At 44.2% G+C, this 23,772-nt stretch overlaps 1 long non-coding RNA gene, 19 other non-coding genes and 24 pseudogenes across 20 annotated transcripts in view; 43 read left to right on the forward strand and 1 right to left on the reverse strand.

The window, feature by feature from the left end:
- Positions 1-23,772, reverse strand: part of LOC145444709 (uncharacterized) — a 231,741-nt gene that overhangs the window by 67,785 nt on the left and 140,184 nt on the right. The gene's annotated exons all lie outside the window — the stretch shown is intronic.
- Positions 182-301, forward strand: LOC145453892 (5S ribosomal RNA). Its single transcript, XR_013919963.1, has one exon. It is a non-coding gene; the product is annotated as a 5S ribosomal RNA (ribosomal RNA).
- LOC145450889 (5S ribosomal RNA) lies at positions 642-760 on the forward strand (annotated as a pseudogene).
- Positions 940-1,058, forward strand: LOC145450294 (5S ribosomal RNA; annotated as a pseudogene).
- LOC145450822 (5S ribosomal RNA) lies at positions 1,413-1,532 on the forward strand (annotated as a pseudogene).
- LOC145450278 (5S ribosomal RNA) lies at positions 1,873-1,991 on the forward strand (annotated as a pseudogene).
- On the forward strand, positions 2,171-2,289 carry LOC145453412 (5S ribosomal RNA). The gene has a single exon (XR_013919755.1). It is a non-coding gene; the product is annotated as a 5S ribosomal RNA (ribosomal RNA).
- On the forward strand, positions 2,466-2,574 carry LOC145451476 (5S ribosomal RNA; annotated as a pseudogene).
- On the forward strand, positions 2,751-2,859 carry LOC145451409 (5S ribosomal RNA; annotated as a pseudogene).
- On the forward strand, positions 3,214-3,333 carry LOC145453709 (5S ribosomal RNA). The gene has a single exon (XR_013919886.1). It is a non-coding gene; the product is annotated as a 5S ribosomal RNA (ribosomal RNA).
- On the forward strand, positions 3,731-3,850 carry LOC145453715 (5S ribosomal RNA). The gene has a single exon (XR_013919888.1). It is a non-coding gene; the product is annotated as a 5S ribosomal RNA (ribosomal RNA).
- On the forward strand, positions 4,033-4,152 carry LOC145453899 (5S ribosomal RNA). The gene has a single exon (XR_013919964.1). It is a non-coding gene; the product is annotated as a 5S ribosomal RNA (ribosomal RNA).
- LOC145450895 (5S ribosomal RNA) lies at positions 4,493-4,611 on the forward strand (annotated as a pseudogene).
- LOC145450301 (5S ribosomal RNA) lies at positions 4,791-4,909 on the forward strand (annotated as a pseudogene).
- On the forward strand, positions 5,264-5,383 carry LOC145450827 (5S ribosomal RNA; annotated as a pseudogene).
- On the forward strand, positions 5,724-5,842 carry LOC145453676 (5S ribosomal RNA). Its single transcript, XR_013919875.1, has one exon. It is a non-coding gene; the product is annotated as a 5S ribosomal RNA (ribosomal RNA).
- Positions 6,022-6,140, forward strand: LOC145453417 (5S ribosomal RNA). The gene has a single exon (XR_013919757.1). It is a non-coding gene; the product is annotated as a 5S ribosomal RNA (ribosomal RNA).
- On the forward strand, positions 6,317-6,425 carry LOC145451465 (5S ribosomal RNA; annotated as a pseudogene).
- LOC145451420 (5S ribosomal RNA) lies at positions 6,602-6,710 on the forward strand (annotated as a pseudogene).
- Positions 7,065-7,184, forward strand: LOC145453729 (5S ribosomal RNA). Its single transcript, XR_013919891.1, has one exon. It is a non-coding gene; the product is annotated as a 5S ribosomal RNA (ribosomal RNA).
- Positions 7,582-7,701, forward strand: LOC145453735 (5S ribosomal RNA). Its single transcript, XR_013919892.1, has one exon. It is a non-coding gene; the product is annotated as a 5S ribosomal RNA (ribosomal RNA).
- On the forward strand, positions 7,884-8,003 carry LOC145453906 (5S ribosomal RNA). Its single transcript, XR_013919968.1, has one exon. It is a non-coding gene; the product is annotated as a 5S ribosomal RNA (ribosomal RNA).
- On the forward strand, positions 8,344-8,462 carry LOC145450903 (5S ribosomal RNA; annotated as a pseudogene).
- On the forward strand, positions 8,642-8,760 carry LOC145450308 (5S ribosomal RNA; annotated as a pseudogene).
- LOC145453347 (5S ribosomal RNA) lies at positions 9,115-9,233 on the forward strand. Its single transcript, XR_013919739.1, has one exon. It is a non-coding gene; the product is annotated as a 5S ribosomal RNA (ribosomal RNA).
- Positions 9,698-9,816, forward strand: LOC145452918 (5S ribosomal RNA). The gene has a single exon (XR_013919589.1). It is a non-coding gene; the product is annotated as a 5S ribosomal RNA (ribosomal RNA).
- LOC145453741 (5S ribosomal RNA) lies at positions 10,171-10,290 on the forward strand. The gene has a single exon (XR_013919893.1). It is a non-coding gene; the product is annotated as a 5S ribosomal RNA (ribosomal RNA).
- LOC145450675 (5S ribosomal RNA) lies at positions 10,473-10,588 on the forward strand (annotated as a pseudogene).
- LOC145451343 (5S ribosomal RNA) lies at positions 10,933-11,053 on the forward strand (annotated as a pseudogene).
- LOC145454660 (5S ribosomal RNA) lies at positions 11,233-11,351 on the forward strand (annotated as a pseudogene).
- Positions 11,528-11,646, forward strand: LOC145452925 (5S ribosomal RNA). The gene has a single exon (XR_013919590.1). It is a non-coding gene; the product is annotated as a 5S ribosomal RNA (ribosomal RNA).
- LOC145452930 (5S ribosomal RNA) lies at positions 12,391-12,509 on the forward strand. Its single transcript, XR_013919591.1, has one exon. It is a non-coding gene; the product is annotated as a 5S ribosomal RNA (ribosomal RNA).
- On the forward strand, positions 12,686-12,804 carry LOC145454651 (5S ribosomal RNA; annotated as a pseudogene).
- On the forward strand, positions 12,981-13,099 carry LOC145452938 (5S ribosomal RNA). The gene has a single exon (XR_013919595.1). It is a non-coding gene; the product is annotated as a 5S ribosomal RNA (ribosomal RNA).
- LOC145454710 (5S ribosomal RNA) lies at positions 13,277-13,395 on the forward strand (annotated as a pseudogene).
- Positions 14,560-14,679, forward strand: LOC145450426 (5S ribosomal RNA; annotated as a pseudogene).
- LOC145450584 (5S ribosomal RNA) lies at positions 15,077-15,196 on the forward strand (annotated as a pseudogene).
- On the forward strand, positions 15,379-15,498 carry LOC145450574 (5S ribosomal RNA; annotated as a pseudogene).
- LOC145450281 (5S ribosomal RNA) lies at positions 15,839-15,957 on the forward strand (annotated as a pseudogene).
- On the forward strand, positions 16,137-16,255 carry LOC145453422 (5S ribosomal RNA). Its single transcript, XR_013919759.1, has one exon. It is a non-coding gene; the product is annotated as a 5S ribosomal RNA (ribosomal RNA).
- LOC145452947 (5S ribosomal RNA) lies at positions 16,432-16,550 on the forward strand. Its single transcript, XR_013919598.1, has one exon. It is a non-coding gene; the product is annotated as a 5S ribosomal RNA (ribosomal RNA).
- Positions 16,727-16,846, forward strand: LOC145450432 (5S ribosomal RNA; annotated as a pseudogene).
- LOC145453746 (5S ribosomal RNA) lies at positions 17,244-17,363 on the forward strand. Its single transcript, XR_013919895.1, has one exon. It is a non-coding gene; the product is annotated as a 5S ribosomal RNA (ribosomal RNA).
- LOC145450580 (5S ribosomal RNA) lies at positions 17,546-17,665 on the forward strand (annotated as a pseudogene).

Genomic DNA, 23,772 nt, shown 5'->3' on the forward strand with positions numbered 1-23,772 from the left:
CTTTTGCACTTTTGTCGCACAAACTCGATCAATTCGATTGCTGTGCACTATTCTCATATGAACTATCCCGCGGAATTTGTAATTGTAGTCGGCCTAACGCATTTTAATTATATCGCAATCGCCTTATGCTTAGAGAAACGAACAATGTCACATAAAACGGCAGAAACTGTCACAATCTGTCGCCTACGACCATACCACGTTGAATATACCCGATCTCGTCCGATCTCGGAAGTCAAGCAACGTTGGGCCCGGTTAGTACTTGCATGGGTGACCGGCTGGGAATACCGGGTGTAGGTAGGCGGCTTTTGGACTTTTTTCGCACAAACTCGATCAATTTGATTGCACGTACATCTATGAATGTCATCATTTGCTGGCCGCCGCTTCTTTCAGCTATGAACTCGCGCTCAATTTGTAGTTGTACGGGGCCGTTTTCAATATATCGCCATCTCGTGCCGTTTTGGCATGACGAGAATTGCAATAAAATAAACTCTGACACGGAGAGCTTAAGTTTTATGTGTGTTTTTCGACCAGTTCGTCCGAAAGTGCCTCAGAGCAATCAGACAATCTGCTTTTCAGGCGTCTCGTTGACAGCGTGGCGACGGAAATTGTCACATAAAACGGCACAGATCGTAACCGCTGTCGCCTACGACCATACCACGTTGAATACACCCGATCTCGTCCGATCTCAGAAGTCAAGCAACGTTGGGCCCGGTTAGTACTTGCATGGGTGACCGGCAGGGAATACCGGGTGTAGTATTAGGCTGCTTTTGCATTTTTGTCGTACAAACTCGATCAATTCGATTGCTGTGCACTATTCTCATATGAAATATCGCGCGAAATTTGTAATTGTAGTCGGCCTAACGCATTTTCATTATATCGCAAACGCCGTAGAGAAACGGACAATGTCACATAAAACGGCAGAAACTGTCACAATCTGTCGCCTACGACCATACCACGTTAAATATACCCGATCTCGTCCGATCTCGGAAGTCAAGCAACGTTGGGCCCGGTTAGTACTTGCTTGGGTGACCGGCTGGAAATACCGGGTGTAGTAGGCGGCTTTTTCATTTTTTTCGCACAAACTCGATCAATTTGATCACTGCGCTGTATTCACGTATGAAGTATCGCGCGAAATTTGTAATTGTAGTCGGCCTAACACATTTTCATGATATCGCAATCTCGTGCTGTTTTGACATGACGAAAATTCCAATAAAATAACTACTCTGACAGCGAGAGCTTACTTGTCTGTTTTTCGACCAGACACAAGAACAGAGCAGGACGCCAATGATATTCGACCTCTAATTGGTCAGAAAGTGCCTCGGCGCAATAAGACTATCTACTATTCTGGCGTCTCGTCGACAGCATGGCGACGGAAATTGTCACATAAAACGGCACAAATCGTAACCACTGTCGCCTACGACCATACCACGTTGAATATACCCGATCTCGTCCGATCTCGGATGTCAAGCAACGTTGGGCCCGGTTAGTACTTGCATGGGTGACCGGCTGGGAATACTGGGTGTAGGTAGGCGGCTTTTGGACTTTTTTCGCACAAACTCGATCAATTTGATTGCACGTACATCTATGAATGTCATCATTTGCTGGCCGCCGCTTCTTTCAGCTATGAACTCGCGCTCAATTTGTAGTTGTACGGGGCCGTTTTCAATATATCGCCATCTCGTGCCGTTTTGGCATGACGAGAATTGCAATAAAATAAACTCTGACACGGAGAGCTTAAGTTTTATGTGTGTTTTTTGACCAGTTCGTCCGAAAGTGCCTAAGAGCAATCAGACAATCTGCTTTTCAGGCGTCTCGTTGACAGCGTGGCGACGGAAATTGTCACATAAAACGGCACAGATCGTAACCGCCGTCGCCTACGACCATACCACGTTGAATACACCCGATCTCGTCCGATCTCGGAAGTCAAGCAACGTTGGGCCCGGTTAGTACTTGCATGGGTGACCGGCAGGGAATACCGGGTGTAGTATTAGGCTGCTTTTGCATTTTTGTCGTACAAACTCGATCAATTCGATTGCTGTGCACTATTCTCATATGAACTATCGCGCGAAATTTGTAATTGTAGTCGGCCTAACGCATTTTCATTATATCGCAAACGCCGTAGAGAAACGGACAATGTCACATAAAACGGCAGAAACTGTCACAATCTGTCGCCTACGACCATACCACGTTGAATATACCCGATCTCGTCCGATCTCGGAAGTCAAGCAACGTTGGGCCCGGTTAGTACTTGCATGGGTGACCGGCTGGAAATACCGGGTGTAGTAGGCGGCTTTTTCATTTTTTTCGCACAAACTCGATCAATTTGATCGCTGCGCTGTATTCACGTATGAAGTATCGCGCGAAATTTGTAATTGTAGTCGGCCTAACGCATTTTCATTATATCGCAATCGTCTTAGAGAAACGGACAATGTCACATAAAACGGCAGAAACTGTCTCGATCTGTCGCCTACGACCATAGCACGTTGGATATACCCGATCTCGGAAGTCAAGTAACGTTGGGCCAGGTTAGTACTTGCATGGGTGACCGGCTGGGAATACCGGGTGTAGTAGGCGGCTTTTTCATTTTTTTCGCACAAACTCGGTCAATTTGATCGCTGCGCTGTATTCACGTATGAAGTATCGCGCGAAATTTGTAATTGTAGTCGGCCTAACGCATTTTCATTATATCGCAATCGTCTTAAAGAAACGGACAATGTCACATAAAACGGCAGAAACTGACAGGATCTGTCGCCTACGACCATACTACGTTGAATATACCCGATCTCGGAAGTCAAGTAACGTTGGGCCCGGTTAGTACTTGCATGGGTGACCGGCTGGGAATACCGGGTGTAGTAGGCGGCATTTTCATTTTTTGTGCGCAAACTCGATCAATTTGATCGCTGCGCTGTATTCACGTATGAAGTATCGCGCGAAATTTGTAATTGTAGTCGGCCTAACACATTTTCATGATATAGCAATCTCGTGCTGTTTTGACATGACGAAAATTCCAATAAAATAACTACTCTGACAGCGAGAGCTTACTTGTCTGTTTTTCGACCAGACACAAGAACAGAGCAGGACGCCAATGATATTCGACCTCTAATTGGTCAGAAAGTGCCTCGGCGCAATAAGACTATCTACTATTCTGGCGTCTCGTCGACAGCATGGTGACGGAAATTGTCACATAAAACGGCACAAATCGTAACCACTGTCGCCTACGACCATACCACGTTGAATACACCCGATCTCGTCCGATCTCGGAAGTCAAGCAATGTTGGGCCCGGTTAGTACTTGCATGGGTGACCGGCTGGGAATACCGGGTGTAGGTAGGCGGCTTTTGCATTTTTTGTGCGCAAACTCGATCGTTTTGATTGTAACTGTTTTGTATGCGCACGTAGGCCTACGTACAACTATGATTGTCATCATTTGCTGGCCGCCGCTTATTTCAATTGGTAGTTATACTAGGCCTGACACATTGTCATTATATCGAAATCTCGTGCTGTTTTCACATGACGAAAAGTGCAATAAAATAACTACTCTGACAGCGAGAGCTTACTTGTGTGTTTGTCGACAAGATACAAGAACAGAGCAGGATGCCAACGATATTCGACCACTGGCAGATGGGTCGAAAATGCCCCGGCGCAATCAGACAATGTGCTTTTCTGGCGTCTCGTCGACAGCATGGCGACGGAAATTGTCACATAAAACGGCACAGATCGTAACCGCTGTCGCCTACGACCATACCACGTTGAATACACCCGATCTCGTCCGATCTCGGAAGTCAAGCAATGTTGGGCCCGGTTAGTACTTGCATGGGTGACCGGCTGGGAATACCGGGTGTAGGTAGGCGGCTTTTGCACTTTTGTCGCACAAACTCGATCAATTCGATTGCTGTGCACTATTCTCATATGAACTATCCCGCGGAATTTGTAATTGTAGTCGGCCTAACGCATTTTAATTATATCGCAATCGCCTTATGCTTAGAGAAACGAACAATGTCACATAAAACGGCAGAAACTGTCACAATCTGTCGCCTACGACCATACCACGTTGAATATACCCGATCTCGTCCGATCTCGGAAGTCAAGCAACGTTGGGCCCGGTTAGTACTTGCATGGGTGACCGGCTGGGAATACCGGGTGTAGGTAGGCGGCTTTTGGACTTTTTTCGCACAAACTCGATCAATTTGATTGCACGTACATCTATGAATGTCATCATTTGCTGGCCGCCGCTTCTTTCAGCTATGAACTCGCGCTCAATTTGTAGTTGTACGGGGCCGTTTTCAATATATCGCCATCTCGTGCCGTTTTGGCATGACGAGAATTGCAATAAAATAAACTCTGACACGGAGAGCTTAAGTTTTATGTGTGTTTTTCGACCAGTTCGTCCGAAAGTGCCTCAGAGCAATCAGACAATCTGCTTTTCAGGCGTCTCGTTGACAGCGTGGCGACGGAAATTGTCACATAAAACGGCACAGATCGTAACCGCTGTCGCCTACGACCATACCACGTTGAATACACCCGATCTCGTCCGATCTCAGAAGTCAAGCAACGTTGGGCCCGGTTAGTACTTGCATGGGTGACCGGCAGGGAATACCGGGTGTAGTATTAGGCTGCTTTTGCATTTTTGTCGTACAAACTCGATCAATTCGATTGCTGTGCACTATTCTCATATGAAATATCGCGCGAAATTTGTAATTGTAGTCGGCCTAACGCATTTTCATTATATCGCAAACGCCGTAGAGAAACGGACAATGTCACATAAAACGGCAGAAACTGTCACAATCTGTCGCCTACGACCATACCACGTTAAATATACCCGATCTCGTCCGATCTCGGAAGTCAAGCAACGTTGGGCCCGGTTAGTACTTGCTTGGGTGACCGGCTGGAAATACCGGGTGTAGTAGGCGGCTTTTTCATTTTTTTCGCACAAACTCGATCAATTTGATCACTGCGCTGTATTCACGTATGAAGTATCGCGCGAAATTTGTAATTGTAGTCGGCCTAACACATTTTCATGATATCGCAATCTCGTGCTGTTTTGACATGACGAAAATTCCAATAAAATAACTACTCTGACAGCGAGAGCTTACTTGTCTGTTTTTCGACCAGACACAAGAACAGAGCAGGACGCCAATGATATTCGACCTCTAATTGGTCAGAAAGTGCCTCGGCGCAATAAGACTATCTACTATTCTGGCGTCTCGTCGACAGCATGGCGACGGAAATTGTCACATAAAACGGCACAAATCGTAACCACTGTCGCCTACGACCATACCACGTTGAATATACCCGATCTCGTCCGATCTCGGATGTCAAGCAACGTTGGGCCCGGTTAGTACTTGCATGGGTGACCGGCTGGGAATACTGGGTGTAGGTAGGCGGCTTTTGGACTTTTTTCGCACAAACTCGATCAATTTGATTGCACGTACATCTATGAATGTCATCATTTGCTGGCCGCCGCTTCTTTCAGCTATGAACTCGCGCTCAATTTGTAGTTGTACGGGGCCGTTTTCAATATATCGCCATCTCGTGCCGTTTTGGCATGACGAGAATTGCAATAAAATAAACTCTGACACGGAGAGCTTAAGTTTTATGTGTGTTTTTTGACCAGTTCGTCCGAAAGTGCCTAAGAGCAATCAGACAATCTGCTTTTCAGGCGTCTCGTTGACAGCGTGGCGACGGAAATTGTCACATAAAACGGCACAGATCGTAACCGCCGTCGCATACGACCATACCACGTTGAATACACCCGATCTCGTCCGATCTCGGAAGTCAAGCAACGTTGGGCCCGGTTAGTACTTGCATGGGTGACCGGCAGGGAATACCGGGTGTAGTATTAGGCTGCTTTTGCATTTTTGTCGTACAAACTCGATCAATTCGATTGCTGTGCACTATTCTCATATGAACTATCGCGCGAAATTTGTAATTGTAGTCGGCCTAACGCATTTTCATTATATCGCAAACGCCGTAGAGAAACGGACAATGTCACATAAAACGGCAGAAACTGTCACAATCTGTCGCCTACGACCATACCACGTTGAATATACCCGATCTCGTCCGATCTCGGAAGTCAAGCAACGTTGGGCCCGGTTAGTACTTGCATGGGTGACCGGCTGGAAATACCGGGTGTAGTAGGCGGCTTTTTCATTTTTTTCGCACAAACTCGATCAATTTGATCGCTGCGCTGTATTCACGTATGAAGTATCGCGCGAAATTTGTAATTGTAGTCGGCCTAACGCATTTTCATTATATCGCAATCGTCTTAGAGAAACGGACAATGTCACATAAAACGGCAGAAACTGTCTCGATCTGTCGCCTACGACCATAGCACGTTGAATATACCCGATCTCGGAAGTCAAGTAACGTTGGGCCAGGTTAGTACTTGCATGGGTGACCGGCTGGGAATACCGGGTGTAGTAGGCGGCTTTTTCATTTTTTTCGCACAAACTCGGTCAATTTGATCGCTGCGCTGTATTCACGTATGAAGTATCGCGCGAAATTTGTAATTGTAGTCGGCCTAACGCATTTTCATTATATCGCAATCGTCTTAAAGAAACGGACAATGTCACATAAAACGGCAGAAACTGACAGGATCTGTCGCCTACGACCATACTACGTTGAATATACCCGATCTCGGAAGTCAAGTAACGTTGGGCCCGGTTAGTACTTGCATGGGTGACCGGCTGGGAATACCGGGTGTAGTAGGCGGCATTTTCATTTTTTGTGCGCAAACTCGATCAATTTGATCGCTGCGCTGTATTCACGTATGAAGTATCGCGCGAAATTTGTAATTGTAGTCGGCCTAACACATTTTCATGATATAGCAATCTCGTGCTGTTTTGACATGACGAAAATTCCAATAAAATAACTACTCTGACAGCGAGAGCTTACTTGTCTGTTTTTCGACCAGACACAAGAACAGAGCAGGACGCCAATGATATTCGACCTCTAATTGGTCAGAAAGTGCCTCGGCGCAATAAGACTATCTACTATTCTGGCGTCTCGTCGACAGCATGGTGACGGAAATTGTCACATAAAACGGCACAAATCGTAACCACTGTCGCCTACGACCATACCACGTTGAATACACCCGATCTCGTCCGATCTCGGAAGTCAAGCAATGTTGGGCCCGGTTAGTACTTGCATGGGTGACCGGCTGGGAATACCGGGTGTAGGTAGGCGGCTTTTGCATTTTTTGTGCGCAAACTCGATCGTTTTGATTGTAACTGTTTTGTATGCGCACGTAGGCCTACGTACAACTATGATTGTCATCATTTGCTGGCCGCCGCTTATTTCAATTGGTAGTTATACTAGGCCTGACACATTGTCATTATATCGAAATCTCGTGCTGTTTTCACATGACGAAAAGTGCAATAAAATAACTACTCTGACAGCGAGAGCTTACTTGTGTGTTTGTCGACAAGATACAAGAACAGAGCAGGATGCCAACGATATTCGACCACTGGCAGATGGGTCGAAAATGCCCCGGCGCAATCAGACAATGTGCTTTTCTGGCGTCTCGTCGACAGCATGGCGACGGAAATTGTCACATAAAACGGCACAGATCGTAACCGCTGTCGCCTACGACCATACCACGTTGAATACACCCGATCTCGTCCGATCTCGGAAGTCAAGCAATGTTGGGCCCGGTTAGTACTTGCATGGGTGACCGGCTGGGAATACCGGGTGTAGGTAGGCGGCTTTTGCACTTTTGTCGCACAAACTCGATCAATTCGATTGCTGTGCACTATTCTCATATGAACTATCCCGCGGAATTTGTAATTGTAGTCGGCCTAACGCATTTTAATTATATCGCAATCGCCTTATGCTTAGAGAAACGAACAATGTCACATAAAACGGCAGAAACTGTCACAATCTGTCGCCTACGACCATACCACGTTGAATATACCCGATCTCGTCCGATCTCGGAAGTCAAGCAACGTTGGGCCCGGTTAGTACTTGCATGGGTGACCGGCTGGGAATACCGGGTGTAGGTAGGCGGCTTTTGGACTTTTTTCGCACAAACTCGATCAATTTGATTGCACGTACATCTATGAATGTCATCATTTGCTGGCCGCCGCTTCTTTCAGCTATGAACTCGCGCTCAATTTGTAGTTGTACGGGGCCGTTTTCAATATATCGCCATCTCGTGCCGTTTTGGCATGACGAGAATTGCAATAAAATAAACTCTGACACGGAGAGCTTAAGTTTTATGTGTGTTTTTCGACCAGTTCGTCCGAAAGTGCCTCAGAGCAATCAGACAATCTGCTTTTCAGGCGTCTCGTTGACAGCGTGGCGACGGAAATTGTCACATAAAACGGCACAGATCGTAACCGCTGTCGCCTACGACCATACCACGTTGAATACACCCGATCTCGTCCGATCTCAGAAGTCAAGCAACGTTGGGCCCGGTTAGTACTTGCATGGGTGACCGGCAGGGAATACCGGGTGTAGTATTAGGCTGCTTTTGCATTTTTGTCGTACAAACTCGATCAATTCGATTGCTGTGCACTATTCTCATATGAAATATCGCGCGAAATTTGTAATTGTAGTCGGCCTAACGCATTTTCATTATATCGCAAACGCCGTAGAGAAACGGACAATGTCACATAAAACGGCAGAAACTGTCACAATCTGTCGCCTACGACCATACCACGTTAAATATACCCGATCTCGTCCGATCTCGGAAGTCAAGCAACGTTGGGCCCGGTTAGTACTTGCTTGGGTGACCGGCTGGAAATACCGGGTGTAGTAGGCGGCTTTTTCATTTTTTTCGCACAAACTCGATCAATTTGATCGCTGCGCTGTATTCACGTATGAAGTATCGCGCGAAATTTGTAATTGTAGTCGGCCTAACACATTTTCATGATATCGCAATCTCGTGCTGTTTTGACATGACGAAAATTTCAATAAAATAACTACTCTGACAGCGAGAGCTTACTTGTCTGTTTTTCGACCAGACACAAGAACAGAGCAGGACGCCAATGATATTCGACCTCTAATTGGTCAGAAAGTGCCTCGACGCAATAAGACTATTTACTATTCTGGCGTCTCGTCGACAGCATGGCGACGGAAATTGTCACATAAAACGGCACAAATCGTAACCACTGTCGCCTACGACCATACCACGTTGAATACACCCGATCTCGTCCGATCTCGGAAGTCAAGCAATGTTGGGCCCGGTTAGTACTTGCATGGGTGACCGGCTGGAAATACCGGGTGTAGTAGGCGGCTTTTTCATTTTTTTCGCACAAACTCGATCAATTTGATCGCTGCGCTGTATTCACGTATGAAGTATCGCGCGAAATTTGTAATTGTAGTCGGCCTAACTCATTTTCATTATATCGCAATCGTCTTAAAGAAACGGACAATGTCACATAAAACGGCAGAAACTGACAGGATCTGTCGCCTACGACCATACTACGTTGAATATACCCGATCTCGGAAGTCAAGTAACGTTGGGCCCGGTTAGTACTTGCATGGGTGACCGGCTGGGAATACCGGGTGTAGTATTAGGCTGCTTTTGCATTTTTGTCGTACAAACTCGATCAATTCGATTGCTGTGCACTATTCTCATATGAACTATCGCGCGAAATTTGTAATTGTAGTCGGCCTAACGCATTTTCATTATATCGCAATCGTCTTAGAGAAACGGACAATGTCACATAAAACGGCAGAAACTGTCTCGATCTGTCGCCTACGACCATACCACGTTGAATATACCCGATCTCGTCCGATCTCGGAAGTCAAGTAACGTTGGGCCCGGTTAGTACTTGCATGGGTGACCGGCTGGGAATACCGGGTGTAGTAGGCGGCATTTTCATTTTTTTCGCACAAACTCGATCAATTTGATCGCTGCGCTGTATTCACGTATGAAGTATCGCGCGAAATTTGTAATTGTAGTCGGCCTAACACATTTTCATGATATCGCAATCTCGTGCTGTTTTGACATGACGAAAATTCCAATAAAATAACTACTCTGACAGCGAGAGCTTACTTGTCTGTTTTTCGACCAGACACAAGAACAGAGCAGGACGCCAATGATATTCGACCTCTAATTGGTCAGAAAGTGCCTCGGCGCAATAAGACTATCTACTATTCTGGCGTCTCGTCGACAGCATGGCGACGGAAATTGTCACATAAAACGGCACAAATCGTAACCAATGTCGCCTACGACCATACCACGTTGAATACACCCGATCTCGTCCGATCTCGGAAGTCAAGCAATGTTGGGCCCGGTTAGTACTTGCATGGGTGACCGGCTGGGAATACCGGGTGTAGGTAGGCGGCTTTTGCACTTTTGTCGAACAAACTCGATCAATTCGATTGCTGTGCACTATTCTCATATGAACTATCCCGCGGAATTTGTAATTGTAGTCGGCCTAACGCATTTTAATTATATCGCAATCGCCTTATGCTTAGAGAAACGGACAATGTCACATAAAACGGCAGAAACTGTCACAATCTGTCGCCTACGACCGTACCACGTTGAATATACCCGATCTCGTCCGATCTCGGAAGTCAAGCAACGTTGGGCCCGGTTAGTACTTGCATGGGTGACCGGCTGGGAATACCGGGTGTAGGTCGGCGGCTTTTGGACTTTTTTCGCACAAACTCGATCAATTTGATTGCACGTACATCTATGAATGTCATCATTTGCTGGCCGCCGCTTCTTTCAGCTATGAACTCGCGCTAAATTTGTAGTTGTACGGGGCCGTTTTCAATATATCGCCATCTCGTGCCGTTTTGGCATGACAAGAATTGCAATAAAATAAACTCTGACACGGAGAGTTCAAGTTTTATGTGTGTTTTTCGACCAGTTCGTCCGAAAGTGCCTCAGAGCAATCAGACAATCTGCTTTTCAGGCGTCTCGTTGACAGCGTGGCGACGGAAATTGTCACATAAAACGGCACAGATCGTAACCGCTGTCGCCTACGACCATATACCACGTTGAATACACCCGATCTCGTCCGATCTCGGAATTCAAGCAACGTTGGGCCCGGTTAGTACTTGCATGGGTGACCGGCAGGGAATACCGGGTGTAGTATTAGGCTGCTTTTGCATTTTTGTCGTACAAACTCGATCAATTCGATTGCTGTGCACTATTCTCATATGAACTATCGCGCGAAATTTGTAATTGTAGTCGGCCTAACGCATTTTCATTATATCGCAAACGCCGTAGAGAAACGGACAATGTCACATAAAACGGCAGAAACTGTCACAATCTGTCGCCTACGACCATACCACGTTGAATATACCCGATCTCGTCCGATCTCGGAAGTCAAGCAACGTTGGGCCAGATTAGTACTTGCATGGGTGACCGGCTGGAAATACCGGGTTTAGTAGGCGGCTTTTTCATTTTTTTCGCACAAACTCGATCAATTTGATCGCTGCGCTGTATTCACGTATGAAGTATCGCGCGAAATTTGTAATTGTAGTCGGCCTAACGCATTTTCATTATATCGCAATCGTCTTAGAGAAACGGACAATGTCACATAAAACGGCAGAAACTGTCACGATCTGTCGCCTACGACCATACCACGTTGAATATACCCGATCTCGTCCGATCTCGGAAGTCAAGTAACGTTGGGCCCGGTTAGTACTTGCATGGGTGACCGGCTGGGAATACCGGGTGTAGTAGGCGGCTTTTTCATTTTTTTCGCACAAACTCGATCAATTTGATCGCTGCGCTGTATTCACGGCGTCCTAAACATAGAAGATATGCGGAAACTAGAAATCGTCAAGTTTATGTATCAGTTTCACTGCGGTCATTGCCCCGAATACTTCAATGACTTCTTTACCTCTGAATCAAAAGCGCACAAGTACAACACACGCGCGTCCACGTCGTCCAAATATCATATGATCGACCGCGAAGATCATCGCTCCATCAAATATGCCGGACCTGATGTGTGGAACAGTATCCCGCCGGCCATCCGACAGTCGACGAGCATGTCCACATTCAAGTCGAAATACAAGCAATTACTACTAAATAAATACAGTACATCCTCAAGATTACCGGACCACGACTGACCTATCGATCTCGCTTCCCATGACATGCCGCCCTATTTCTTGTCGCATTCTTTTTCTATACTATCTTCTTTACTTTCATTCAGTGTGCATGCCTCCTCTTTACATCGCCTAGGCCAAGGTGGGTGTCAGATTCCATAGACTACTCCTTGTCGCTTCGACATCTTCCTGTCTTTTCATTGTATCGCATTTTTTGTGGTGTATTGAACTGATAAAATTGCTAATAAACCAATGATGATGATGATGAAGTATCGTGCGAAATTTGTAATTGTAGTCGGCCTAACGCATTTTCATTATATCGCAATCGTCTTAGAGAAACGGACAATGTCACATAAAACGGCAGAAACTGTCTCGATCTGTCGCCTACGACCATACCACGTTGAATATACCCGATCTCGTCCGATCTCGGAAGTCAAGTAACGTTGGGCCCGGTTAGTACTTGCATGGGTGACCGGCTGGGAATACCGGGTGTAGTAGGCGGCATTTTCATTTTCTTCGCACAAACTCGATCAATTTGATCGCTGCGCTGTATTCACGTATGAAGTATCGCGCGAAATTTGTAATTGTAGTCGGCCTAACGCATTTTCATTATATCGCAATCGTCTTGGAGAAACGGACAATGTCACATAAAACGGCAGAAACTGTCTCGATCTGTCGCCTACGACCATACCACGTTGAATATACCCGATCTCGTCCGATCTCGGAAGTCAAGTAACGTTGGACCCGGTTAGTACTTGCATGGGTGACCGGCTCGGAATACCGGGTGTAGTAGGCGGCTTTTTCATTTTTTTCGCACAAACTCGATCAATTTGATCGCTGCGCTGTATTCACGTATGAAGTATCGCGCGAAATTTGTAATTGTAGTCGGCCTAACGCATTTTCATTATATCGCAATCGTCTTAGAGAAACGGACAATGTCACATAAAACGGCAGAAACTGTCTCGATCTGTCGCCTACGACCATACCACGTTGAATATACCCGATCTCGTCCGATCTCGGAAGTCAAGTAACGTTGGGCCCGGTTAGTACTTGCATGGGTGACCGGCTGGGAATACCGGGTGTAGTAGGCGGCTTTTTCATTTTTTTTCGCACAAACTCGATCAATTTGATCGCTGCGCTGTATTCACGTATGAAGTATCGCGCGAAATTTGTAATTGTAGTCGGCCTAACGCATTTTCATTATATCGCAATCGTCTTAGAGAAACGGACAATGTCACATAAAACGGCAGAAACTGTCTCGATCTGTCGCCTACGACCATACCACGTTGAATATACCCGATCTCGTCCGATCTCGGAAGTCAAGTAACGTTGGGCCCGGTTAGTACTTGCATGGGTGACCGGCTGGGAATACCGGGTGTACTAGGCGGCATTTTCATTTTTTTCGCACAAACTCGATCAATTTGATCGCTGCGCTGTATTCACGTATGAAGTATCGCGCGAAATTTGTAATTGTAGCAGTGTTGGGATCAAGTCACTACCTTCGAGTCACGAGTCATTTCGAGTCATTGCACATTTTGACTCGAGTCAAGTCAAGTCAATCGGTTTTCAAAGGTGACTCGAGTCAAGTCAAGTCACTCGATTTTTGGAGGTGACTCGAGTCAAGTCGAGTCAAGTCAAGTCAAGTCACGAGTCAAGTCACATTTCAAGTCAAGTTGCCTTTTCGATGTATGTATGAGGCATGATTACGTCATTGCAATTTGCTAGCTGTCTGAAATACAGTTTGAGTGGTCATTGGTCATTGATTCCGAACCAATGACCGAATATAGAGTTAAATATACACGATAGAAGGCGCTGTATCGCTCACATATGCGTAGAACTGTTAAACCACGTAATTGCATAGCCTCAGTTTATAGTTACCAACCAAAATAGAGAATGGAGAAACGAACTGAGAAGATGCAATATGTTACCCATTTACAAATAGATATGATACCATTCGAGCCTGCGCCAATGGTTGAGGATTATATAAACTATAATCGACTTCAATTTCAATAAAACAATCGATTTGGTTAAGGTAAGATAAGAACAGAGAACAGAAATATACATTTTGCTATTCTATTACTTTAACACTACAGTTACAACAACGTAAGCTTTAAGCTTTGATCACTTCGTTCAATCTATTTGTGAGAGAACAATCGAGGCTCGGTGAAATGCACGCTCATTGAATGATTGGTCGCTCTCACGGGTTACACAAGCGTTTCGCGAACAATCAGAACATGTCCAAGATACAGTGATTTTTATCGGCACCGATTACTTGATGACTTGAAATTGACTCGTGAATTGTGCTCCGAGTCACGAGTCAATCCACATTTCTGATACGCCGAGTCAAGTCAAGTCAAGTCATTTTAGCAAGGTGACTCGAGTCAAGTCAAGTCATGCGAAAAAGGTGACTCGAGTCTGACTCGAGTCAAGTCATGACTCGAGTCATCCCAACACTGAATTGTAGTCGGCCTAACGCATTTTCATTATATCGCAATCGTCTTAGAGAAACGGACAATGTCACATAAAACGGCAGAAACTGTCTCGATCTGTCGCCTACGACCATACCACGTTGAATATACCCGATCTCGTCCGATCTCGGAAGTCAAGTAACGTTGGGCCCGGTTAGTACTTGCATGGGTGACCGGCTGGGAATACCGGGTGTAGGTAGGCGGCTTTTGCATTTTTTGTGCGCAAACTCGATCGTTTTGATTGCAACTGTTTTGTATGCGCACGTAGGCATACGTACAACTATGATTGTCATCATTTGCTGGCCGCCGCTTATTTAGATTGGTAGTTATACTAGGCCTGACACATTGTCATTATATCGAAATCTCGTGCTGTTTTCACATGACGAAAAGTGCAATAAAATAACTACTCTGACAGCGAGAGCTTACTTGTGTGTTTGTCGACAAGATACAAGAACAGAGCAGGATGCCAACGATATTCGACCACTGGCAGATGGGTCGAAAATGCCCCGGCGCAATCAGACAATGTGCTTTTCTGGCGTCTCGTCGACAGCATGGCGACGGAAATTGTCACATAAAACGGCACAGATCGTAACCGCTGTCGCCTACGACCATACCACGTTGAATACACCCGATCTCGTCCGATCTCGGAAGTCAAGCAATATTGGGCCCGGTTAGTACTTGCATGGGTGACCGGCTGGGAATACCGGGTGTAGGTAGGCGGCTTTTGCACTTTTGTCGCACAAACTCGATCAATTCGATTGCTGTGCACTATTCTCATATGAACTATCCCGCGGAATTTGTAATTGTAGTCGGCCTAACGCATTTTAATTATATCGCAATCGCCTTATGCTTAGAGAAACGGACAATGTCACATAAAACGGCAGAAACTGTCACAATCTGTCGCCTACGACCATACCACGTTGAATATACCCGATCTCGTCCGATCTCGGATGTCAAGCAACGTTGGGCCCGGTTAGTACTTGCATGGGTGACCGGCTGGGAATACCGGGTGTAGGTAGGCGGCTTTTGGACTTTTTTCGCACAAACTCGATCAATTTGATTGCACGTACATCTATGAATGTCATCATTTGCTGGCCGCCGCTTCTTTCAGCTATGAACTCGCGCTCAATTTGTAGTTGTACGGGGCCGTTTTCAATATATCGCCATCTCGTGCCGTTTTGGCATGACGAGAATTGCAATAAAATAAACTCTGACACGGAGAGCTTAAGTTTTATGTGTGTTTTTTTACCAGTTCGTCCGAAAGTGCCTCAGAGCAATCAGACAATCTGCTTTTCAGGCGTCTCGTTGACAGCGTGGCGACGGAAATTGTCACATAAAACGGCACAGATCGTAACCGCTGTCGCCTACGACCATACCACGTTGAATACACCCGATCTCGTCCGATCTCGGAAGTCAAGCAACGTTGGGCCCGGTTAGTACTTGCATGGGTGACCGGCAGGGAATACCGGGTGTAGTATTAGGCTGCTTTTGCATTTTTGTCGTACAAACTCGATCAATTCGATTGCTGTGCACTATTCTCATATGAACTATCGCGCGAAATTTGTAATTGTAGTCGGCCTAACGCATTTTCATTATATCGCAAACGCCGTAGAGAAACGGACAATGTCACATAAAACGGCAGAAACTGTCACAATCTGTCGCCTACGACCATACCACGTTGAATATACCCGATCTCGTCCGATCTCGGAAGTCAAGCAACGTTGGGCCCGGTTAGTACTTGCATGGGTGACCGGCTGGAAATACCGGGTGTAGTAGGCGGCTTTTTCATTTTTTTCGCACAAACTCGATCAATTTGATCGCTGCGCTGTATTCACGTATGAAGTATCGCGCGAAATTTGTAATTGTAGTCGGCCTAACGCATTTTCATTATATCGCAATCGTCTTAGAGAAACGGACAATGTCACATAAAACGGCAGAAACTGTCTCGATCTGTCGCCTACGACCATACCACGTTGAATATACCCGATCTCGTCCGATCTCGGAAGTCAAGTAACGTTGGGCCCGGTTAGTACTTGCATGGGTGACCGGCTGGGAATACCGGGTGTAGTAGGCGGCTTTTTCATTTTTTTCGCACAAACTCGATCAATTTGATCGCTGCGCTGTATTCAAGTATGAAGTATCGCGCGAAATTTGTAATTGTAGTCGGCCTAACGCATTTTCATTATATCGCAATCGTCTTAGAGAAACGGACAATGTCACATAAAACGGCAGAAACTGTCTCGATCTGTCGCCTACGACCATACCACGTTGAATATACCCGATCTCGTCCGATCTCGGAAGTCAAGTAACGTTGGGCCCGGTTAGTACTTGCATGGGTGACCGGCTGGGAATACCGGGTGTAGGTAGGCGGCTTTTGCATTTTTTGTGCGCAAACTCGATCGTTTTGATTGCAACTGTTTTGTATGCGCACGTAGGCATACGTACAACTATGATTGTCATCATTTGCTGGCCGCCGCTTATTTAGATTGGTAGTTATACTAGGCCTGACACATTGTCATTATATCGAAATCTCGTGCTGTTTTCACATGACGAAAAGTGCAATAAAATAACTACTCTGACAGCGAGAGCTTACTTGTGTGTTTGTCGACAAGATACAAGAACAGAGCAGGATGCCAACGATATTCGACCACTGGCAGATGGGTCGAAAATGCCCCGGCGCAATCAGACAATGTGCTTTTCTGGCGTCTCGTCGTTAGCATGGCGACGGAAATTGTCACATAAAACGGCACAGATCGTAACCGCTGTCGCCTACGACCATACCACGTTGAATACACCCGATCTCGTCCGATCTCGGAAGTCAAGCAATGTTGGGCCCGGTTAGTACTTGCATGGGTGACCGGCTGGGAATACCGGGTGTAGGTAGGCGGCTTTTGCACTTTTGTCGCACAAACTCGATCAATTCAATTGCTGTGCACTATTCTCATATGAACTATCCCGCGGAATTTGTAATTGTAGTCGGCCTAACGCATTTTAATTATATCGCAATCGCCTTATGCTTAGAGAAACGGACAATGTCACATAAAACGGCAGAAACTGTCACAATCTGTCGCCTACGACCATACCACGTTGAATATACCCGATCTCGTCCGATCTCGGATGTCAAGCAACGTTGGGCCCGGTTAGTACTTGCATGGGTGACCGGCTGGGAATACCGGGTGTAGGTAGGCGGCTTTTGGACTTTTTTCGCACAAACTCGATCAATTTGATTGCACGTACATCTATGAATGTCATCATTTGCTGGCCGCCGCTTCTTTCAGCTATGAACTCGCGCTCAATTTCCCAGCAAACACAAAACCGTAAAAGGATCATCCGGGATCATCTCGATTAGGTTCTGATTTTCTAAGTGTCGAGGGAATGTCTAAAATACGTAGTAGGATGGTCTTGTGGTTATATTCAATCAGAATAAATTCATACTCGGTGTTGTTCCATCTCATGCATTAGGCTTCGTTATATCCGGTAGTTAACCTAATAATGCAAATTTTCTATCTCTCGCGGGTACGACTAAAATACGTAGAAAGGATGACTTTGTCGGTACATTCAATCACGATGAATTCTATCCGGTTTTGTTCGATCTCATGCGGTAGCTTCGTTCTATCCATTAGGCTTCGTTATATCCGGTAGTTAACCTAATAATGCAAATTTTCTATCTCTCGCGGGTACGACTAAAATACGTAGAAAGGATGACTTTGTCGGTACATTCAATCACGATGAATTCTATCCGGTTTTGTTCGATCTCATGCGGTAGCTTCGTTCTATCCATTAGAAAACAATGTTCTCCCTTCGTTTTATTGCGTGAGGATGTCACCGGTGTTGTATATTCGTGTTGTTGCTCTAAAGTCGAATAGTTTTGTTTTCCTCTGATATATATGATCTTCATTATATATATATTCGCTCTTTCGGTAATCTCGCATGTTCAACGAGTATGGTTAATAGTTTTATTCAGAGAATAACTAAATAAGTGATATGTTGTACGTTTAGGAATATGATTATCGATGCGTGACTTCTAGAATATTTCGGCGATTCAAATTTTACGTCATCGCGCCATACAAAGATTTGAAGCGCAACAGGTCGCAGCCAGGCATAGTTCGCTCTTTCTGTATGGTAAATGCCGTAAATATATAGGAATTGTGACTGACTGAGGTAGCGGGTTAAAGGTATATATGCAGTAGCATATAGCTTATGGGGTATTTCGAATTGCCTGTAGTATATGACGCCTAGAGCTGTTTGACTTTCTGCAAAACAGGTGTAGACAACTATAGAAAAGTTTCAGCTTTTCCAGGTTAGAATTAGAGCTAAACCGTTTTTCCGAATTAGATTACAATTATATTGCTGGCATTTCGCTCTAATTTAGTGAAATTAGACCACTATAATTCGCTTCAAACATCTGAATTACCGGTACCTATACCTACGGTATATCATAATATTTATGCTTGAATTTCCTAGGTATATAAGTCATATAGATACATTCCTGTAGAACACTGATTCATGATTTTATAAAAGTTGGTGCAAGAATGGAAATTTTCAACTTGATGTTGATTAATGGAGCAAAATTTGATATTTGAGTGCAATTATACCTCGAATCCAGTGACAAGATTATTAATCGTTGAAACCAAACGCAGCTTGATTATGTTGGCCAGAGAATTTGGCTAGCCAGACCATATTGATGGAATATGGTCACAGTAAGATAATATTTTGGGCTATTTTACATGAACTTTCCAACATTTGATTTGATATGTCCACTAAAACAGTTGTTATTCTGCTTTCGAATAAGACCTTAATTGCTGGTTTCAATGGTAACTGTGTTTGTCAAAGGCTGCAAAGGTAATTTCTTTTCCTTGTTAGATGTTTATTTGTTTGTTTGTGGTGTTCATGGTGGTGGTTCGACTACACTGGTCATTTTACACCAGGCCGGTTCTTATTATTATTCCGTATCTGCCCGATTACCAGTGAACTCGGCACTTGGTGAATTTGGCCGCACAAACTCGGCACTTGGTGAATTCGGCCGTGGTAGATCTCGTAGCGGTACCGGTCACCATGATTGGTTACTGGAATGTTTGCCGGTGAACTTGGCACTTTGAGTGGTTGTCAATGTTGTACGGCGGTCAGGGCATACGTAGATCACACAGTCACGGCGTGATTAGATCACAGATTGCGTAATTGCGGGAAATAACGCGACGCTCTTCACTTGGTGAACTCGGCCCTTGGAGGAATTGGCACTAGAAGACCTTCGCATTAGAAATGCATTTAGTATGAATGAACAGTATCAAAAAGGAAATTTAAACGTGTCGTGGCTCGTGGTAGATCTCGTAATCTTGGGATCCTTCAACCGTGTTATCGAGACACCCTAATCCCAGAGTGGGATCGTCTCTCCAAAGGCAAAAAATAATTTATTTTGACGTGATCATGCGAAACATTTGTTGATGAGGAACACTGGCTTGTCGTGATCGATAAACGAAGAAGCGCCGCTTGATGTTCCACAGTTTTGATCTCACATACAACGCCAAGATCCATCTTCTCAAAACTTACACGACACAGGCCCGTGACTCACGCCATCGATTCCAAGCAGACCGCGCGTGGTCGGTATATGAGCGCTGTGTTATTTCCCGTGGCTACGCAATCCGTGATCTAATCACGCCGTGACTGCGCGATCTACGGATGCCCTGACCTCCTTACAAGATTGACGAATCACTTGATAATACTATTATTAGTTTGATAATTCATATTAATAGCTGTAAATACACTTCATTTCAAAATTTCCCGAGGGCCGAATTCACCAAGTGCCGAGTTTGTGCGGCCGAATTCACCAAGTGCCGGGTGCATCGGCAACCATCTGCCCACTTACAGCACGGCCCACTCCTAGGCTTTTTAAGACATGGCTATGCGAATCAGATGGCGAGGAGGAGCCTAGATAAACGGTCAACACTTCGGTAGGAATTATGGAGTCGACGTGTCACGCTCGAACCCGCAATTCATTGGTGTTTAGCTATAATGGGACGTACCACTACGTTTCCTCGCCATACCTTGTAAAATGAGACCGTAGCATTTGGCATTTCGTGTGGCAATTGACTTTTGTGTGGAAAATTGTGTTCGTTTTAGAACTTATCCGAAACTTTTATTCCGCCATAGTTTGTATATGATAAAACAATATCGGAATTGATCCTAGAAGAATTCCAAAGCAACTCACCACAAAGGAGGATTTAAAGAAGTTTGATGGAAAATTGAATGAAAGCAAAAGCCTTTGCAAGAGATGTGGTATGTTGAATCTGTTTTGGTATTTTTAAATAGGCCTACTTTGTTGTGCCGATAGCAGACAGTATATATAAACGTAAGATGTGGAAGCTATCAAGGTGTTTTTAGAAATTCAGTCAGTCAAAGTGGACGATCGTATTGCTTGGATTATATTTAGGCTTATTTTAGCATCTTTGAGATGCAACTCTAAACGTGGACGGTCATGAACAGTAGGGCTCTTCAAAAATGACTTTTTTTCTCAAATCGTACTGGCTACTTGATAAAATTGTTAGGTTACCTAATTTAAGCCTACAAACAAAATATGGTTCAAATCCAGCCAGTATCTGCTTTGCTACAAGAGAAGAAAGTTCCTATTTATTATATAAAAATGAAAATTTGAAGATTTTCTGTTAACCCCATGAAAGTGTTAGGCTGTCTATAGAAACGATGCTCACCAAATTTGGTTCAATTCCAACCAGTGGAAGCGGAGTTATTGCTGTCGAAAAATTTGGATTTTAATAAGATAGTACTTACGGTGAGCACAACTTTAATAAGTAAACAAAGAATCGGTCACCGTAAATACTATTTTATTCAAATCCAAATTTTCGACGGCAATATCTCCGCTTCCACTGGTTGGAATTGAACCAAATTTGGTGAGCATCGTTTCTATAGACAGCCTAACACTTTCATGGGGTGAACAGAAAATTTTCAAATTTTTATTACCTATTTATTTTTATATAATAAATAGAAACTTTCTTCTCCTGTAGCAAAGCGGTTACTGGCTGGAATTGAACCAAATTTTGTGTTTAGGCTTAAATTAGGTAACCTAACAATATTATCAAGTAGCCAGAACGATTTGAGAAAAAAAGTCATATTTTAAGAGCCCTAATGTCCATGTGAGAGAAACGTTTTAGGGTAGGCCTACTCATATGTCTCGCAGCGTTCTCTACATAATTGTCAATTGCGATACAAACTGTTTGCTTGTATTGGTGAAGCCATCCAACTTCGAATTGTAAAATGTTGGGAGTCTTGATATCAAATTTTTGAAAGGTGCACTTTGAGAAGATTTCCGATCTGTCAAATTATACAAAAATTTAGCAAATTCTTTGACATATTTCATCTATTTGGGACTCGATCAACGTAAAAGAATTGGTAATCATTTTATACAATGTATTGTATTTGTAGTTGAAGTATAGTAATAATTCTTATGGTTACCGCACTTGTAACGATTCACGGCCATAACTGGAATAATTAGAATGATGTAACTTTCAAATTGTCATGCATTTTGCAACCACATTGTTCTCAATTTTCAAGGTGCTGACCATTCGAGGAAGAATCACCCACCGGGAATTCACGATCCGTAAACGCGGCCGACTGTTTCTCTCCTCAAGCGGAAGCGACAGAGAAGAGGAACGAAGAGAAAAAAGGAGCAGAAATAGCAAGAGTGTGACAAGTCGCGTCCGTTCGCTTTAATGCGTATTTCCATCCGCGAAGTAGTAGGTGGGAAAACTAATGGGCGTTTGGTTAGGGCTTATATAAGGTTGACTCCAGCGCTGTATTTGCTTAATGTTGCTATGAAATAGGGGTGGTGTCATTTGGTATCAATATTGACTATTGAAAGACCATTTGTTAGTGGTCATGGATTTGTTCGGCCAGTATGCAGTAATTTCTGATGGTCACTTCCCGGGCTTCTGTTCTCTAACCCCTCATGATTGTTATTCTGCTTCTAGTAAGACTGTCGATTCTAATGTTTTATCGTATCATTTGTCGGAGGTTTCGCTCGCTTTATTTACAACGTTTTGCTCTCTGCTAGGTCAATTACTGGCTGAGTATCACTACAGCCTAAGAAACTGCACTAATTCTCATTTTAATGTCTTGCTGGTTATCTTGCTGTCAATTCTAATAATTTATTAATGTCTATACCAGTGCCGCCACTCAAATGTTTTGTTCTCTGTACACAATATTGTTAGGTCTTCAGCTTTCCAGGCAGAGTATCATTCCACTTTCTAGACTTGAGTATATATCTCTCCAACTAGCTGCCAAATAACTGATTCATTTGGATTGTTGAATTGATCATTTTGGACAGAATGTGAAGAAATTTTAGTCAAGAATTCTTTTTGTGTTAGTGGCTGTTTTCAAAGAGTGCTGAAGTAGTCATCGTTGATCTTGATAATCAAGTAGAAGTGACGATTGAAGTCAGTTCTCTAGTCATATAATATTAAAAAATATAATAATAAAACTTGAAAACTTAGTGGAAATAGTTCAGAATCGAATCCATTTTAGTAAGTATGGGCGAAAAAAATGTAGGAGTCATTCGTTAGTCGCTACCTCTGCCATTTTCGCAGTACGAATGTCTTAGCTATTAATCATCATTTTCATTTTATTTCTGCAGTGTGTTGAGAAAAAAGGCCGCATGCTGGTTATTTGACTGGCTCATCAGAAGATGAAACCTGATGATAAGGACTGTTTTCACTTTCTTTCTAAAGACATTCGTTCGTTTGTTCGTTTTATTTTTTACAACGGCATTATTGCCAATTCGTTTGAAATTAAATTATCACAAATGTGATTAATATGTAGTAAATAATGTGGTGTGTGTACGCAGCCGTGATCAGGTTAAGCCCATAGTGGTAGAAAACAGGTTATTATATCAGGATCTTCTTCTTCTAACGTAGGATCTACATTCTACTCACCATGTTTAAAGGCTGTAGCATCTGCATAATATTTACATTATTGAAGGACATGGAAAAGACGTTGAATTGAGTCGACACAAAATCCCCCTTTCTACGACCTGCCGAGATCTAATATCTACTATATCGGCTCGGCTTTTCTACATCTTTGGTCTGTACTGTGTTTGCTGGGTTGTAGTTGTACGGGGCCGTTTTCAATATATCGCCATCTCGTGTCGTTTTGGCATGACGAGAATTGCAATAAAATAAACTCTGACACGGAGAGCTTAAGTTTTATGTGTGTTTTTTGACCAGTTCGTCCGAAAGTGCCTCAGAGCAATCAGACAATCTGCTTTTCAGGCGTCTCGTTGACAGCGTGGC

This window comes from Botryllus schlosseri, chromosome 1 (genome assembly GCF_051294905.1).
Source record: "Botryllus schlosseri isolate E-star chromosome 1, Bs_hap1, whole genome shotgun sequence".
Taxonomy (NCBI): domain Eukaryota; kingdom Metazoa; phylum Chordata; class Ascidiacea; order Stolidobranchia; family Styelidae; genus Botryllus; species Botryllus schlosseri.